Source organism: Eretmochelys imbricata, chromosome 1 (genome assembly GCF_965152235.1).
Source record: "Eretmochelys imbricata isolate rEreImb1 chromosome 1, rEreImb1.hap1, whole genome shotgun sequence".
Lineage (NCBI taxonomy): Eukaryota > Metazoa > Chordata > Testudines > Cheloniidae > Eretmochelys > Eretmochelys imbricata.
In genome coordinates this window covers 233072840-233089866 of record NC_135572.1, presented here as the reverse complement: position 1 = coordinate 233089866, position 17027 = coordinate 233072840, and the positions used below count along the sequence as shown (strand labels likewise).

The following is a 17027-nucleotide window of genomic DNA, read 5'->3' as shown; positions in this document are numbered from 1 at the left end:
AATATATATGTGCATACAATGCTTTTATCTGCTGTGGCTAAGGGCCCTTTGCTCTGATACGCAGGCAATAAAGTGAAATAGCTTTCTACTAAGCCTAAAATCAGCAATTTAAGAATAAATTGAGGGACTTGACAAAACTACTTCTCGAAAAGATTAGTGAACATAGAATGAATTGCAGGGAGAAACAATCAAAGTAAGATTATAAAAGACCTCAACTTATATTTGCTTTTGGGGTGGGGAGAATGTTAAAAGATTGACTGCAAAGGAAAGGAAAATGGTGCTTGTGCCCTTTTCTGTTCATGTTCTTATATCATATCCATCTGAGCATGGTCCCATAATGCACTAAACCCATAGTTCTCAACCAGGGGTACGTGTTCTCAACCAGAGGTCTTTCAGGGGATACATCAGCTCATCTAGATGTTTGCCTGGATTTACAACAGGCTACATAAAAAGCACTAACGAAGTCAGTACAAACTAAAATTTCATACAGGCAATGACTTGTTTAAACTGCTCTATATACTATACCGGGGTCGGCAACCTGTGGCACGCATGCATTTTAATGGCATGCTGCTGCCTGCCGGGGCAGCAGCAGCGTGCCATTAAAAATCCTGCCCTGCCCTGCCCGGCCTGGCCTGGCCCACTCTTCTCCATTCCCCGCCCGCTCCCGCGGGGGCAGGGGGCAAGGGGCAGGGTGCAGAAGCTTGGTCCTGCCAGCTCCCCTGCCTCTTCCTGCAGTGTGCTGGGTTCCTGCCCCTCCTCCTCCTCTCTGTCCGGTCCCTCCATGCTGGCCAATCAGGTGATGGCCCTTGCGAGGGGTGGGGGAGGAGCGGGGTCAGCATGCTCGCTGCTCCTAGCAGAGGCAGAGAAGAAGTGGGGGCAGGGCCTTGGAGAAGGGGGGTGGAAGCGGGGCATACCCCCTCCAGCCCCCTGCCATGAGCACTCCACAACCCCAGCCCACACCCCCAGCCCTCTGTCCTGGCCCCCCCATACACACATACCCAGGCCCCCCACACCCCATGCACCCCCCACATCCTGACTCTTGCACCCCCCACATCTCCACCCCCACATCCCCCTCCCCACCAAACGGGAGCTCCTGCACCCTTCCCACATTCCCACCTGCACACCTCCCACCAAATGGGAGCTGCCCAGGTAAGCACTCCACACCCAAACCTCCTGCCCCAACCCTGAGCCCCCTCCCTCATTCTAGCTCCTGGCCAGACCCTACACCCCAACCCCCAGCCTGCTTCTTCACCCCCAGCCCTGCGCTTAGTGCACTCCCACCCTCAGCTCAGTGCAGAGAGAGAGGAAGAGAATGGGCCAGAACCAGGGAGAAGGTAGATACGCACTGTAGGTGGGCAGGGCCAGGACCCCAGACCGGCAGCAGGCTGAGTGGGTCCAGCAGTCAGGATCCCGGTTGGCAGGAGCCGGCAGATGGAACCTCTGAGCAGCAGCGGGCTGAGCCGCTCAGCCCAATGCCGGTCTGAGGTCCCGGCCGCCAGCCCCGCTCAGCCCCCTGCTGGTCTGGGGTTCTGGCTGCCGGCCCCTTGCCAGCTGGGGTCCCGGCCACAGGCCCCGCTCAGCCCGCTGCTGGCCTAGATGAACAGAACCCCAGACCAGCAGCGGGCTGAGCGGGCCAGCAGCATAAGATCAACATTTTAATTTAATTTTAAATGAAGCGTCTTAAACATTTTGAAAACCTTGTTTATTTTGCATACGACAATACTTTAGTTATATAATATATAGACTTTTATAGGGAGAGAGATCTTCTAAAAAACATTAAAATGTATTACTGGCATGTGAAACCTTAAATTAAAGGGAATAAATGAAGACTCGGCACACCACTTCTGAAAGGTTGCCAACCCCTGTACTATACCATACACTGAAATGTAAGTACAATATTTATATTCCAATTGATTTTATAATGATATAGTAAATATGAGAAAGTAAGCAATTTTTCAATAATAGCGTGCTGTGACACTTTTAGATTTTTATGCCTGATTTTGTAAGCAAGTAGATTTTAAGTGAAGTGAAACTTGGGGGTATGCAAGACCAATCAGACTTCTGAAAGGGGTACAGTAGTCTGAAAGGTTGAGAACCACTGCACTAAACAACATGACCAGCATCTGTCATGTGGGTTCTTTCTTTCTTTCTTTCTTTCTTTCTCCTCCAGCAGAAAATTGTGTGTAGATTGGAACAGCAGGTGGTGAAGTTTGTGGTGGTTCTTACAACCCACAGGAGTTTGCTCCAAGAAAGGTCTGTCTGCTGTAGGAATGAGCTTTATCCTTGCAATTGACAGTTCCTCTATACTCAGAGAGCAGAGTTGTATCAAGAAGGCCTAAAGAGTTTTGGGGTTGTTTTCTGCTTGTTTTTAAAAATTAGAAATCTTCAATATCAAGATTAGTATTATTGATGGAGAGCTTTCTGAGCATTTCCTCAAGGTTCAGGCATATCATATTTCAGAGAGATTTGTTTTTCCCCTTTGCTGATCAACTTTGAGGACTACAGCAACAAAACAAACAAAAACACGGCACCAAAACTAACAAACAAAATTGTAATGAGCTGTAAATAGAAAATTTGGGTGAAATTTTCAAAAGCACCTGAGTGACTTAGGCCCCAAAGTCCTAGGTCACTTTTAAAAACAGAGCTTAGGTGCCTAAGTCACTAAGATGCTTTAGAAAATATTACCCTTTGTCCAAATAAACCAAAGTGGAAATCCAAAATTTAGATCCTGAAAGCCCTCTCTCAGCTGCTGCCTAACCTTGTAGATACGTAAAGTCCCATGGTGCCTAAGTTTCTGCAGTAACGTCCCCATGGAACCTACATTTCTATCGTTGGGCATATTCATGGCCCACTGTGTTCTGATGCCTGGGCATTTAGTTCACACCTAAGTGCCAGGAGGATCCTGAGACTAGGGTTGCCCTACCTATCTCACCTGCAGGGCCCAATTCAGCAGGCTTGCTCAGAGCATGCCTACTGGATTGGGCCTTGCATAAAATGCAGCCTGTGCAGGGAGGTGCTGCCACCCTCTTACAGCCTTTATCCCAGTGGTGAGAGCATTCACCGAGGATCTAGGAGACCTTGGTTGAAATCCGCACTTTACCTGATATGGAGCAGGAATTTGGAGCCAGATCTGCCACCTCCCAGGAATGGGCCCTAACTGCTCGCTATGGGATATTCTGGGGTAGATCTCTCTCAGTCTCTCCTGTTGAAGCTGTTCCACTTTATATAAATAATTACTCGTTAGAACATAGGTCTTCCACATCCCAGGTGAGTGCCCTAACCACTGCGCTATACAGTCATTCTCACTCTTTCTCTGGCCCAATGACTTTAATTATTTGTAAAAAGTAGAACAGCTTTTTGCAAGAAAGGACGTAGGCACCTAATTCCCGGAGAGGGTTCATGCTTGTGATTCCCAAGCTGAAGGAGGCACCTTCCACTGGTCTGGATTTAGGTGCCTAAATCCCTTTGAGGGGTGCACTTAGGCCATACCCCTCCCTTAGGCATTTCTTATAGGTTAGCCTATGCAGCACTAAGAAGCTTCATTTTATTCATAGGGAAGGGACCCCATAATCTTATTTGCATGACATTTGGAACCAATTACTGTATAGGCCAAACTTTCTAATGTCACTTTTATGTCTAACATTTAACAACCTGTGTCAGTAGAGTCCTTGTTGTAGTTTAATATTAAACAAGTTACAGTAAACTGCTGGCGTATGTAAACAACATAAAATGCTAACATATGGAGAACTCTCTCACATCTCAGAGGTTTGTACTGAAGTAGTCACCACTAAAATGAGCACTCTGTCCCTTTAGAGATAAGGTTAATTTTAACTTCTCCATTGGGCAGGAATAGGCCGTTTTAGAGTCTGTGATTATTGTATTTATTTGAGTTATAGAGAAATTTGAGAACATAGACCTCTCCCATATCTAATCTGGGTATGTTGCACATGGACATTTATTGATGGGATCACCAATATTCTTTTAAAAATTTGCTATTACTGAACTCTAGCTGTCACTTATGGACACTGTATCCTAAAGGTCATTACACAATCCTCCTTTGGTTTTACAGGGTGACTATGAGGCTGCTTTGACAATTTATGACAATCGTGTGAGTATAAACCATTTCTGGTGTAGTGAAAAGACATTGTTCAAATGAAATGGTATGTACATGCCTCATTTTGTATTTGATGTAAAATAGATAAAGGTGTGATACCATTTTCTGGTTTTATTTTGAAAAGTTTAATTGGCATTTTAGAGTGACTATTCAACTCAACTGGCAAAATCACAAATGAAGTTACAGAGATCATCCTAAACCCATGCCAAAAACCCCTTTATCTCAAACCATCATATTTAATGTTGTTTACACCACATTTTATTTAAATATTTTTAGTGTTTTCCAATTTCATATCCTGTTATCTTTAGTCAGGCTGCTATAGTTGCTATGTAGATGCCTTGGAGTATGGGGGGAAAGAGATAATCTTTAAAAGTTTAACATTATGTAAAATAGTTTTTGTATAAATATAAACTGTCATGATTAAAATCAGATCTCGTAGATTAATTACCAATCCAGTTACTAGTTAGGCTTCTTCTTCCTTAGTCATGTCTTTTCTTTTCTAGGTGACTTATTAAAATTTTTTGCTGTCTGAACTTTGGAGGAATCTTTCTAAAATAATCCACAGCAAATTAACCAGGAATCTGTATAACAGGTCTCTTCATGCCTGTTTTGGTGTTAAACTTTACAAAAATATCGTGTCCTACCTAATGATTGTTGCAAAGTAATAGAGGTAATTATGGTCCATTTTGGGGCGATCAGAGATCGTAGAAAAGGTAGTTTTCACACATACTTTATTTGATTTTATAAATGGAAAAACACCACAGATAAAATAATATGAATATTATTTGTAGATTGCTGTATTTCTGAAAGATGCAATTTGGGTTGTTCTATCTGGAAGAGTAAGAGGATAGAATTAATTTTGTACTGTCAAAGTAAGTTAACTTCCACTTAAATATGGGTAATGCAACATAAGAATGCTTTCTGATTATAGATTGCTCCTGCATGCCTGTCAAACGGAAGTATGTTAGCTGTGCTAGATAACTGCTCCATGCTGTACCGGCTTCAGTTGGAAGGTAAAAGAACTGTTAGTTTCTGGTTCAGTCTACTCATTCTTCTTAAAAGAGTAAGGTGAAAGGCTCGTCCTCCAAAATGCAACAGGTGAAGATTTAGGTAAATATACAGAGCGAGTCTGAGCAGTGGGTTATGCTAGAGAAGAAATCTTCAAAGAGATGCTGTTCTTCAGAGGTGAATTTTAAGTATATACTAATGAACATTACCTTTATTTCTCCCTACAGTTTATTATTTTCCTGCAAGTACAGTATTCCATTCAACCAAATTAATAAAGGTCACATTTTTCTTTTTTTGGCAAGTTTCACTTCCCTTGTCCCCAGAGATCTCATTTTTCAACCTAATGTTAAAAGATCAAATGCATAAGCTATTAAAAAGCCATTAACGTCTCTTTTAGTAAATATCAAGCCAACATTAATGTTTAGTTCTTAATCTTGATATTGATGGAAATAAGGAGTCAATGTAAATATAGTACCAATCATTCCAAAAGTTCCATGGGAATATGTAAACAGCCATCCGTCTTTTCTTTAACTTTCTAACACAAAGATGAAGCGAGAGTTCCAGAAAAAAAATGCTCACCTCCTAAGTTGTTGTCACAGATCCAGTCAAGCACTTCTTTTTGGTCATTCAGGGTACATCGACACAGGGATAAAAAACCCAAGGCTGGCTCGGGACAGCTGACTTAGGCTTGGGCCCCAGGCTGAAAACTGCTGTGTAGATAATTGAGCTCTGGGACCCAGCGAGGGTGAAGGGTAGACATGTATATGTGTAGACCTGTGTATGTGTAGACATATCCTCAATAGACTGCTGTCAAGGGAATTCCTCTGGATTCCTGTGTGTTTTTAAGCTTCCCTGGGTCTCAATAGGCTGCAGTAGTGTTTCCTCCCTTGGTGTGTGTGGCACATATCCTGGTGCTGATTCTCAGTCTGTTATCCTTTCATGGAAATAGAGCTCATCAGCTCACCTGCCTTACTGTAGGGTTACCATATTTCAGGTTGGCCAAAAGAAGATACTGCTGGGGGGGGCGGGGAAGGGGACATAGTTAAGGGTGCTGGAGGGGCGATCACTGGAGATACAGGGCAGTGTCACTCCCTGTCATGGTGACTGGCGCAAGCCCAGGACCCAGTGACTGACAACCATCAGTCAGCAGTTTCTGCAGGACCCCCTGCCCAGGGCTGGGAGCCGGGACCTGGGTGGGCAGGATCCAGAATCTGTGCCTGCAGGGGAATGGACCAATCAGCTGTGGATACATGGGAGGGACCAATCTGGAAGCGAACCAATCAGGGCGCTTTCTGAGCTGCAATATCTGCTCTACAAAAATCCCAGATATTTCCTGTTATTTGAAAAATCTGCCCGGACAGAGGACACAGTCTCAAAATAGAGACAATGTCCAGAATAACCTGGACATATGGTAACCCTATGCCTTAGGTCCCCAGGACCAGTGCTGACGCCGTCCCCCTCCCCCTCCCCCTCCAGCAACCTACACACACCCAGTCCCAGAATCCCACCAAAGTTAAGAGCCCTCTGGCTTACAGTTTAATTCTCTCAGGGTAGGGGCATATGATGGTTGTAAAGCATGTAACACATACAGACCTTTGCATAGTTTACTAACACATTAAGAGTCTTTGTTTAATAGCATGAGAAATACACAGATCTGCTCATAGTAAACGCTACTTGCCCTTCTCTGCCCCATCAGGCTTCTGGGTTGCTGCTCCTCATGGAGTCTTTCAGCCCAGCTTGCCTCCTGTGTATCTCACAGCAAGCATCCCCTGTTTATATGCCACCTTTCCAACACCTGGCTTTCTTTGTTCTGATTTTTGGCAAATTTCCAGTGCTCCAATCTCCCCCACACCCAAGGAGGAAATATCTTTTCCCAGCTTGTGCAAACTATCTGGGCATGTCTATTGCCTGCTCAAAGCACCTCAGTTAACATTAAGTATTTCCCATTGTCCTGGGTCTGGGGAAGACATAACACAACTGTGCCCACTCATGGTGGATACACATACAAAGGTTTTCCTTGATACAGCAATTTCATGGTACAGCTTCATAATATCAGCCAGCATTCATAAGAGACAGACTGTCCCCACATCATCATAGTTGTAAATAATTTTCACAGAGCTTTCACAGGTAGTCATGGTGCACTCATCTGCAGTCTGCTTTAGTAATAATATGCCCCACACAGATCCAGAATAATGATTTTGGGCATTATCTTCCCTCATCTGTGTTCAGGAGGACGTCATTTATCCCATTGGCGGATTAGCCCCTGGGCCAGCGGGGCCTGTGCCCAGGAGCCCTGGCCAATTGTGGGGCTCCTGGAAAAATGGGCGCTGCCATGACGCACTCTGCCTGCCCGGCACTCCTGCTGGGGAGCGGGATCGGGGCGCAAGGGCTTGCCCTGCTCCCCCTGCCTGCCTGGCATTCCTGCCTGGCCCCTGCATCCCGACCCTGCTCCCCAGCCAGAATGCCGGGCAGGTAAAGCGGGTCAAGCCTCTGCACCCTGACCCAGCTCCCTACAGGAGTGCTGGGGATGGGAGCAGGGGACTGCAGGCAGAAGGGGTGGGGAGGGGCCCCCACTTGCTCTGGCCCAGGGCCCTACAAACCCATAATCCGCCTCTGATTTATCCTATTATTAGGTCTGATCCCTATCTAATGGGATCCAGGATATCAGTGACAGATGGTATATTTGGAGATGATCAATAAAGAGATTTGACACAGGTCCAGAGGTGGTTCCTTAAACTAGTAATCAAATCTTATGATGCTGAATTAAACTGGGAGTATATGCCAAGAGGTATGGTTTTGCATGTGGAGTTTTTATTTGAAATCATGTATATTACTCCTAGGTGTAAAGGTGGGAGACAGATGGAATGAAGTTATCCCTCTTGCAAAGAAGCACACCAAAGATCATGTTTGGCTTTTCAATGATGTCCACATTCTCATGTCTTTGCTAAGGGTCAAAGACCACAAAACCACCAATGAGCTCTTAACAACTTTTCATGAACTTGCCAAGTAAGCAGGTGAATTAAAATATTTTTTATCACAAGGCATATTAGTATAATAATTAATTTCTACCAGTTTGCTAAGTACCATAATTTATTGTTCTTTGTTTTAGGATGTCCTAACCAGAATTCTGGTTTCAGCAGGGTAGTGTTTCTGACGTTAAGATTAGAAAATCTTATTACTTTTGATTTTAAGTGTATCTAAACTGGGCATTTAATGTATAGATTGGGTATTTAATCTTGTCAGATAGCAACATTATTGTCTGAGCATCGTAGGTACTGTGAGTTTGAGTGCTTGTGGCACCTTACCCTGTAGACACTTTTTTCCCTTACAGTGGGTGTACTTTAGAGATGTGACTGTTCATTTCAGAACAGTGGAATTTTTCTTCTACAGCATTAAGAAAACTTCACAAAATAAGCCAACTACCTGTAAAGGCCCTTTTTGCCCTAATGCCCCAATTTTAATCAGTGTTCATTATGAGAGATCTATAAAATGTCTATAAGCATACAATGAATTACAGTAACTCCTCACTTAATGTTGTAGTTATGTTCCTGAAAAATGCAGCTTTAAGTGAAACGATGTTAAGCGAATCCAATTTCCCAATAAGAATTAATGTAAATGGGGGGGTTAGGTTCCAGGGAAATTTTTTTCACCAGAGAAAAGACTATATATATATATATATATACACACACACACACACACAGTGTAAGTTTTAAACAAACAATTTAATACTGGTACACAGCGATGATGATTGTGAAGCTTGGTTGAGGTGGTGAAGTCAGAGCGTGGCATATTTCCCAGGGAATGCCTTACTGCTAAATGATAAACTTGCAATTGGCTGAGCCCTAAAGGGTTAACTCATTGTTATTAATGTAGCCTCACTCTCTACAAGGCAGCACGAATGGAGGAAGGGGAGACAGCATGGCAGACAGAGAAACACTGTGTGTGTTTGTGTGTGTGTGAGAGAGAGAGAGAGAGAGAGAGAGAGATGTGCATTGCCTCTTCAAGTATGTTGACCCCACTCTTAAGTACACTGCCTTGTTAAGTAGATCAGCAAGCTGAGACCACAGCTGCTGCCAGGAAGCTTCCCCCGTCCTGAGCCCTGTCCCTGTCATGTGTCCCCCCTGCTCTATGGAAGGTGGGGTAAGCAGGGTGCAGGAGCAGGAGGGAGGGGGACACCCTGACATTAGCCCCCTTCTTCCCCTCCTCCTCCCCCCCCAATCCCCCCGCACAGCAAGCAGGAGGCTCAGGGAGCAGCTCCAAGGCAGAGGGCAGGAGCAGCACATGGCAGTATGGGGAGGGACAGCTGAACTGCCAGCAGTTGATAGTCTGCTGGGCAGCTGCCACACAGGGAACTTAGGGGAGCGGGGAGCTGATAGGGGGCTTCCGGTCATGGTAGCATGGGTTCCAAGCGCCCACCAGCTAGCTGCAACAGGCTGCTCTTCCTGCAAGCAGTGGACAAAGCAGGCGGCTACCAAACCACGTTATAAGGGAGCATTGCGCAATTTTAAACGAGCATGTTCCCTCATTGATCAGCAATGTATCAACGAAACAATGTTAACTGGGACAACTTTAAGTGAGGAGTTACTGTTTCATTTTAACATGATATTGAGCTGAAAGCGCTGTGGAAATAATTTTGGCACAATTTGGTTCATCTATACAAATTTGAATATTTTGGTATTTCAGCAAAATAGAACGTTTGTCACATCCTTGTTTATGTCTAAAATATAAATTTCTTCCTCTTATTTTTATATTAACCATCATGACAGGAGGTATAAGAATGGCATTCCACTCTTACATTTTTCCTGCTTTTGTTTTATGTACACAACTTTTCTGTGCGTGAAACTGATTTCCCTTCTTTCTTCAGAGTACAGTCTGAGTCAGTCATTGCTTTCTCTTTCTGACCCTTAAGGGCTATATGTAAAGGTGCCACAGAACATCCTGAAATAGACAGGCCGGGAAAGAGGCAGCTACCTACAATGACAACTTTTTTCACTTACGGAAGAAAGGGCCTGTGATTTGTCTGTCAGTTTTCAGAAGAGTAATGATCATCATATTTTGCTAAAACAAATCTTAATTAAAAATAGTGTATACATAGCATTAGAAAGATGACAGCAGTGGCATTTAAACCCAAACAAAATAGGGCAGCAAGCTTACTGTGGTAATGCTTTATGTTAAGTTTCCATTTATAAATGGTGTGTAAAGGTGTGATATGAGTGATAGATGTTAGACACGAGTAGTATGTGTTAAAGATGGTTATAAGTACAACAGAAGGTGTGCTAGATCAGGGGTTCTCAACCATTTTCTTTCTGAGGCCCCCCACCAACATGCAATAAAAACTCCACAGCCCACCAGTGCCACAACAATTGCTTTTCTGCATACAAAAGCCATGGCTGGCATTAGGGGATAACAAGCAGGGCAGTTGTCTGAGGCCCCATGCCACAGGGGCCCCCACAAAGCTACATTGCTCAGGCTTCAGCTTCAGCCCTGGGTGGTAGGGCTTTGGGCCCCAGGCTTCAGCCTCAGGTAGTGGGGCTTCGGTTTTCTGCTCTGAGCCCCAGTACGTCTAATTCTGGCCCTGCTTGGTGGACCCCCTGAAACCTGCTCGCAGCTCCCTAGGGGGCCCTGGACCCCTGTTTGAGAACCACTGTGCTAGATGATTATAAGCCATGGTTACAAGCAATATGTTGGTCTCTTGGACTCTCTCTAACAATCTTCTAAGAGACTGACACCTATTAACCAATTAGCAATTTTTAGAAACTATTTATAAATGGGAACTTAATATCAAGTGTGATGGGTATTGTTTTACACAAAAGAGCAGAACAGCACTGGTGCATATGCAAATGACCCACTTAAGCTTTGAGAGATCAAGAAGAAAATGTGAGAAATGTAAAGCTACCAAACAGTAATATCTGGTTTGCTTGCTACTATCAGATGGTGACAGCCTTTTTTTTCTTCTAGATACCAAGTATATGTGCTATAGAATTTAAACATTGGTAGATGGAAAATTTGTAGAATATTTAATGAATTTATACTTAGTATTGCTAACCTCTGCACAGTGCTTTCATCTGCTTGTCCACACCTACCTTTACATCTTCATTGTAACATTGTTGTAACTGCTCTGCATTATAATAGTTGTTTGAAGCATTATAAAACGTAATTTTACTATATTTACTTTAGAAAACAAACATTGATATGAATATGCATATTTGAAAAACTAAATATAAAATTAAACTTCATGTTTACTAAGCCAAAATGTGGGTAATAGGACTGTTTACTCACATCAAGAATATAAAAATTACGTTACCTATATTAGAAATTATTTGTTTGTTTAAAGAATAGCCATACAATTCTAATCCTCCAGCCCTTTATTTTTGTTATTTTTATTTTTCTACCCTATACATTTTGAGGCTGAAAGTTAAAATAAATAAACAACAACAAACAAATCCATATAATAGTGTACTCTGGTGGGTATCACACTTATGTTTTCATGAACTGAAGGACTGATTCCTCTTATTGGAATATTTAGCTGCACTAGTCTTTTCAGATTAACTGAAGAAACTAAATTCAGTGTCCCATATTTGTGGTTTCCTTGTGAGAGATGAGGGTTGTGAAACGTATAAATACAGAAAGATTTTTTTGTGTGGGCACCAAACACCATAATTCTGTAAATAGCCATTTAAAAAAAAATAAGCCTGCATCTTAAACTCAGCTATAAATCATGTTTTTATAGCCTCTTAATTAGAAAACCTTAAACTGGGTGAGATTTTCAAAAGTGCCTAACTTTAACTTCAATGGAAGTAACGGGAACTACACTACTGACTCCAAGCGGAGAGTAGATTTAGTCCAAAGGTGATCACTTCTGAAGATCTCATCTTGAAGAACAATTTAGTTATTTATATTGCTGTTGTTGTCCTCCAGGTTTGATGATTAGCATGAAATGTCTTAGGGCTAGTCTACACTGGCATAGCCGTGGCAGCGCTTTAACGTGGCTTGTGTAGTCGCAGCTCTCCCAGCGCTCAAAAAACCCCATCTCCATGAGGGGCATGGCTCCCAGCGCTGGGGCACTCTCTACACTGGCGCTTTACAGGGGTGTTTTTTCACACCCCTGAGCAAGAAAGTTGCAGTGCGGTAAAGTGCCAGTGTAGACAAGCCCTTAGAAACAGGCCATTGTTGGGAAGTAGGCACATATACTCATTGCTTGCTTTTTCAAAGATTGTTATAGTTGTGGGATGAGTTGGAAGTTTTAGATATATCTGTAAATACTATACTTGCAGTTGTACATCGGATATTCACTTTTATCCTTGTGACATTGCATAAACGTAGTGTTCCACTTTATTATCATTTGTATTTGTATTAGCATAGCCCTAGTCCTGTACCAGGACCCTGTTGTGCTAGGTGCTGTACAGACACAGAACAAAAAGACAGTCCCTGGCCCAAACAGCTTACATTCCAATTAGTTTAGGAGTGCTAACAGTCAGCTATTTTTTCAAACTCCTCAACTGAATACAGTAATGTAAGTTCAGCACTCTATTTCCATTGTGTTTCTGTCTATCTAGTTATAAAGATTTCTAACTGTGATATAATAATACATCCAGAGCTAAGAAAGTGCTTTAATTTATAGCAGCTATGTGTACTAAATTATAAAGAAAAATCTATATTCCAAAAACAGAAAGAATTTAAATTTGTTTGTTTGTGTTGTATACTGAGAAATGATGACAAACTGGATTCATAATCTGTTGCACTGGGGCATTAACCTGCTGACTCTATTCCTCTTTCTTGGGTGGATCACTGTGCAAAAAACCAAAATTCTCTACTATAGATGTATAATGAGATGGGTGAAAATTGTTTGAGCTGGTGGAAGTAATAGCTGCCTTTCATTCAGATAAACAAAAGAAGCAGTTAAGCTCCTTTTGAAGTAAGATAGCTGAAAAACAATAGTAGCCACCACCCAAAACATAGGCTACATGCAAGGCCAGGAGCTGAGCTATGTGGGTATGGGGGTTTTGATGGAGAGGGCTCTCTGTCTGTGTGCTGTGTGTGAGAGAGAAAGAGACAGGCAACTAGAGAAGGCAACACAAATCCAAAGACATCCAAAGCATCACTTGTAGTGTGACCTGAAATTTGAGAGAGCTATTGGGTAGAGTGTTGGCTGAAAAAAGAGGATTGGAATATTGAGCAATGCCTCCTGTTTTATGTTTGTTTCCTACTGCGTTTGGGGAAACAGGGCTTTCTGTACATTCTTGTTAATAAACAGGTTTCCCTCAAAGAAATACCTGACTTTATCATCAGTTTCTCCTCCTAATAGAAACAACCTGCAGGGCTCCAATGATTGGCTAACTACTCAGGTTGAATGGGAGTAACAATACTGTGGAATGGATGTCTTCACTTGTCTAATTAAAATATGCGAGATTTCAGGATTTTTTAAAGTTACAGCAAATAAGATTTGTTTAGCAAAATGAACCTAATGTGTGTTAGGTTTTGTTCCGTGTATCACTATTCCTTTAACTCAATGGAACTAAGGCCTGGTCTACACTGGGGGGGGAATCGATCTAAGTTACACAACTTCAGCTATGTGAATAACGTAGCTGAAGTCGACGTACTTAGATCTACTCACCGCAGTGTCTTCACTGTGGTGAGTTGACTGCTGCCGCTCCCCCGTCGACTCTGCCTGCGCCTCTTGTGGCGGTGGAGTACAGGAGTCAACTGGAGAGTACTCGGGGGTTGATTTATTGCGTCTAGACTAGATGCGATAAATCCACCCCCAGTGGATCGATCGCTACCCGCCGATCTGGCGGGTAGCATAGACATACCCTAAGTTGCTCCAACAGGAGGTGACAGAACAGCACGAAAAGGAGTATAAGTGCTGCAGTCTGACCTTCTGCTCATTGGCAGTTAACTTCTTTCCTGTTCTGCAGAGTACCTGGTGAAGACCATGAGCTAGGTCTGGCTCCGAAATTGGGGTTGCCGCTTTGCCAGGCTTTGGTAGAGTTTGACAATGGAAATTATGACAAGACAGTAGAATTACTTTATCCAGTTCGCTACAAACTCCTGTAGATAGGAGGCAGCAATGCTCAGGTAAGGGGCTTGAATGTTATTTTATTAAATTGCATTTGGGTAGGGCTTGTTTGTCTTTGAGAAGCATCTGTTAGGCTTTCATGTTACTACTAATATTCAAATGTACAAATAAGAAGTACTATGTCTCAGCTGCTTAATACTGTATGTAAAAGAAATTCTCTTCTGGATAGTTTTAACCAATCAGAATCTAAGCAATTATCACTTGCAGCATTTATTACCTAATATTAACTTATTTCATTTGTGACTCATATTTTCGGAGATATGTTTTCAGCCAGCTATTTATTCATGCTGCTTTAAATTGTAAATCAAAAGCCTATCAAAAACTGGCTAGATAAGTAGCACTTGCTAAAAATCAGAACTTCTGGATTCCATGGTATGCATTAAATAGAAATACAATTTATGAAAGCACAAATTTCAATTGTTTTTAAACATTGTAAATTACAAGTAAAATGATATGCAAGCAAGTACATACAAAGCTGCATAATTTTAGATTTAATCTTAGGTCACAATTTACAGCAATTATCAAATATTTAGTTTGTTCAGCTACACAAACTTGGCTGGTTGATTTCACCAATTTATTAGTAGTCTACAAGTTTAGCTATAAAAGACTTTCTCTTTCAGTATGGAACCATTGTATTTACATATGGAGCAATATACTTAATAGATTACAAAATAAAATGTATACGAGTAGCTGAATACTGTAATGATGCCACATGCAGTTTATTTGGGATCTAACTTACTCTAGTGCCATATTTCAGCTCTCCATTGTGCCAGTCTTGTGTTAGTAGAAATCACAAGAGTTGCTAACATGAGCAGACTCACGTGCCCATACTGAGGCCCATTCAAGTTATTGGAGGAGTCTACCTGTGTAGGACAGCTGAAAGAATTGAAGCTTAAGATCACATTCTCTTACACTAGAGTAGCTCCACTGACTTCACTGTGGTTAGTCCTGATTAACACAAATGTAAATGAGTGGAGAATCAGACCCGTAGCTTCAAAGTAATGAAAATCATTCCAACCTCCCAGATATGAAGGGATCCTTGCTCATTTCCTATTAGATCTCCCTGTCAGAAAACTTAACAATCAAAATTAGACAAAATACAAATAACTGGGGAAGGAACATTAGAAGTGATGTGAGCAGGTAGTCTATGTATGAGACATCTTATTTCAAATGTTTGTTATGGTTAAGAATTGTGAGGTGAGATATCAGAACAGGAGTGGATGGTTAGTGGTAGACAGTGAGCTGGAATAAGGGAGCTTTTAGGATCTTGAAGGGAGGAGAGTAAGATTATTTTCTCACAAAGTTCTTGTGCTGTGTCATTTTCAGAGCCATGTGGCTGTGAAAGTAGGGAAAATTAGTTGGAGGGTTAGAAATGGGAGAGGGAACATCACTCTCTTATTAGTCTATGTGGTAGACTGTGTTGTGGTATTTGTGGTCAAGGCATACAATATAGGCATTTAAAAACATAGCTGTGCTGTTTTCGATACTGATTTTCATTTTCAACTCCTTTAAATGCCAGGGACTGAAACATGAGCATCTACCAGTCTTTTTGCTGCAGCAAGTTTTTTATTTTCAGACGACACATGACTACTAAATCAGGAAACAGAAAAGCCTGCTTGCTATAGTTTTGAGCGCTGTATTTATGGCCTCTTTTTTCACTTCCCCCCTCCCTTACCTCCTTCAGATGCCTCCTGGCAGAACGTGATGGGTTGAGACCAAATTCACCATTGACTGAGCGACTTATTTGGAAAGCATCAGCTGTTCATGTGATGGGATGAATCTTAAATCTGTTATTCCAGTGGAAATAATAATTAGCACTATAATGAGTCTCTTTCTGTGGCATTAAAAGACTCAAAATAGGGAAAATCCTGCATCAGCAGCCACAACAGATCTTCTAAATATCTGAGCTTTGGGAAGCTTCTTTTGGTGATTCAGCATCATTGCTTGAGCTTCTGGCACACCTCTGATTCTTGGAAGATTGTAGCCTTGCTGTGCCTAGCAGGGCGACAGTAGCAAATAAAATAGATATCAATCATTTGTTTAAAAGCATGCTGAGCCTTTGCTTTTCAGGAGAACGCATCAGTCTTATGCTTATCAGGTTGCAGGATAACACTTACTGCAAGGTTGTGAACTGCCAAAGTAGGCAGTGGTGTTGCTATTCAATTACATGAATACTAGATTGGGATGGATAGAGCTTTTATATGAACAGCCCAATAACCACAGCAGGCTCTGGCCCCACAGAACCACTGCTGCAAATAGGGGCAGGATGTGGGAGCCCTGTGCCTCCACGAAGCTCCACTCCATATCGTCTCCTCATGCATGCGGTGGTGGGGGAGGAGATTGGGGTTTTGAACTAATGAATCAGGTGACAGTCTTCTATGGAGTGGCACTAGCCATATGGTGTGCTCCAATCCTGGAATTGCAATAGAGGCCTGGGGGAAGGTAGGAGAGCACTTCTGGGGGGGGAGGGATAGCTCAGTGGTTTGAGTATTGGCCAGCTAAAGCCAGGGTTGTGAGTTCAATCCTTGAGGAGGCCATTTAGGGATCTGGGGAGTTGGGAATTGGCCCTGCTTTGAGCAGGGGTTTGGACTAGATGACCTCTTGAGGTCCCTTCCAACCCTGATATTCTATGATTCTATACATCGCTCATACACAGCAATATCCCACATACACTATCCAATATGCAGCCCAGATCCTTGGGCCCACCTGCTGGCTCTAGGTTCCCCAAAAGCATAATTCTGAATTGTTGACTATTCAAGATCATGCCTGTATGACTTTATTTTGCAAGTCAACAATTTCACAGTTTAGAATGAACTTTTTACTGATTGA

General features: G+C 42.5%; 1 pseudogene; it reads left to right on the top strand.

Annotated features, from left to right (window-relative positions):
- Nucleotides 1-16488, top strand: part of LOC144272058 (tetratricopeptide repeat protein 38-like) — a 28448-nt pseudogene extending 11960 nt beyond the window's left edge.
- The last annotated feature ends 539 nt before the right edge of the window (nucleotides 16489-17027 follow it).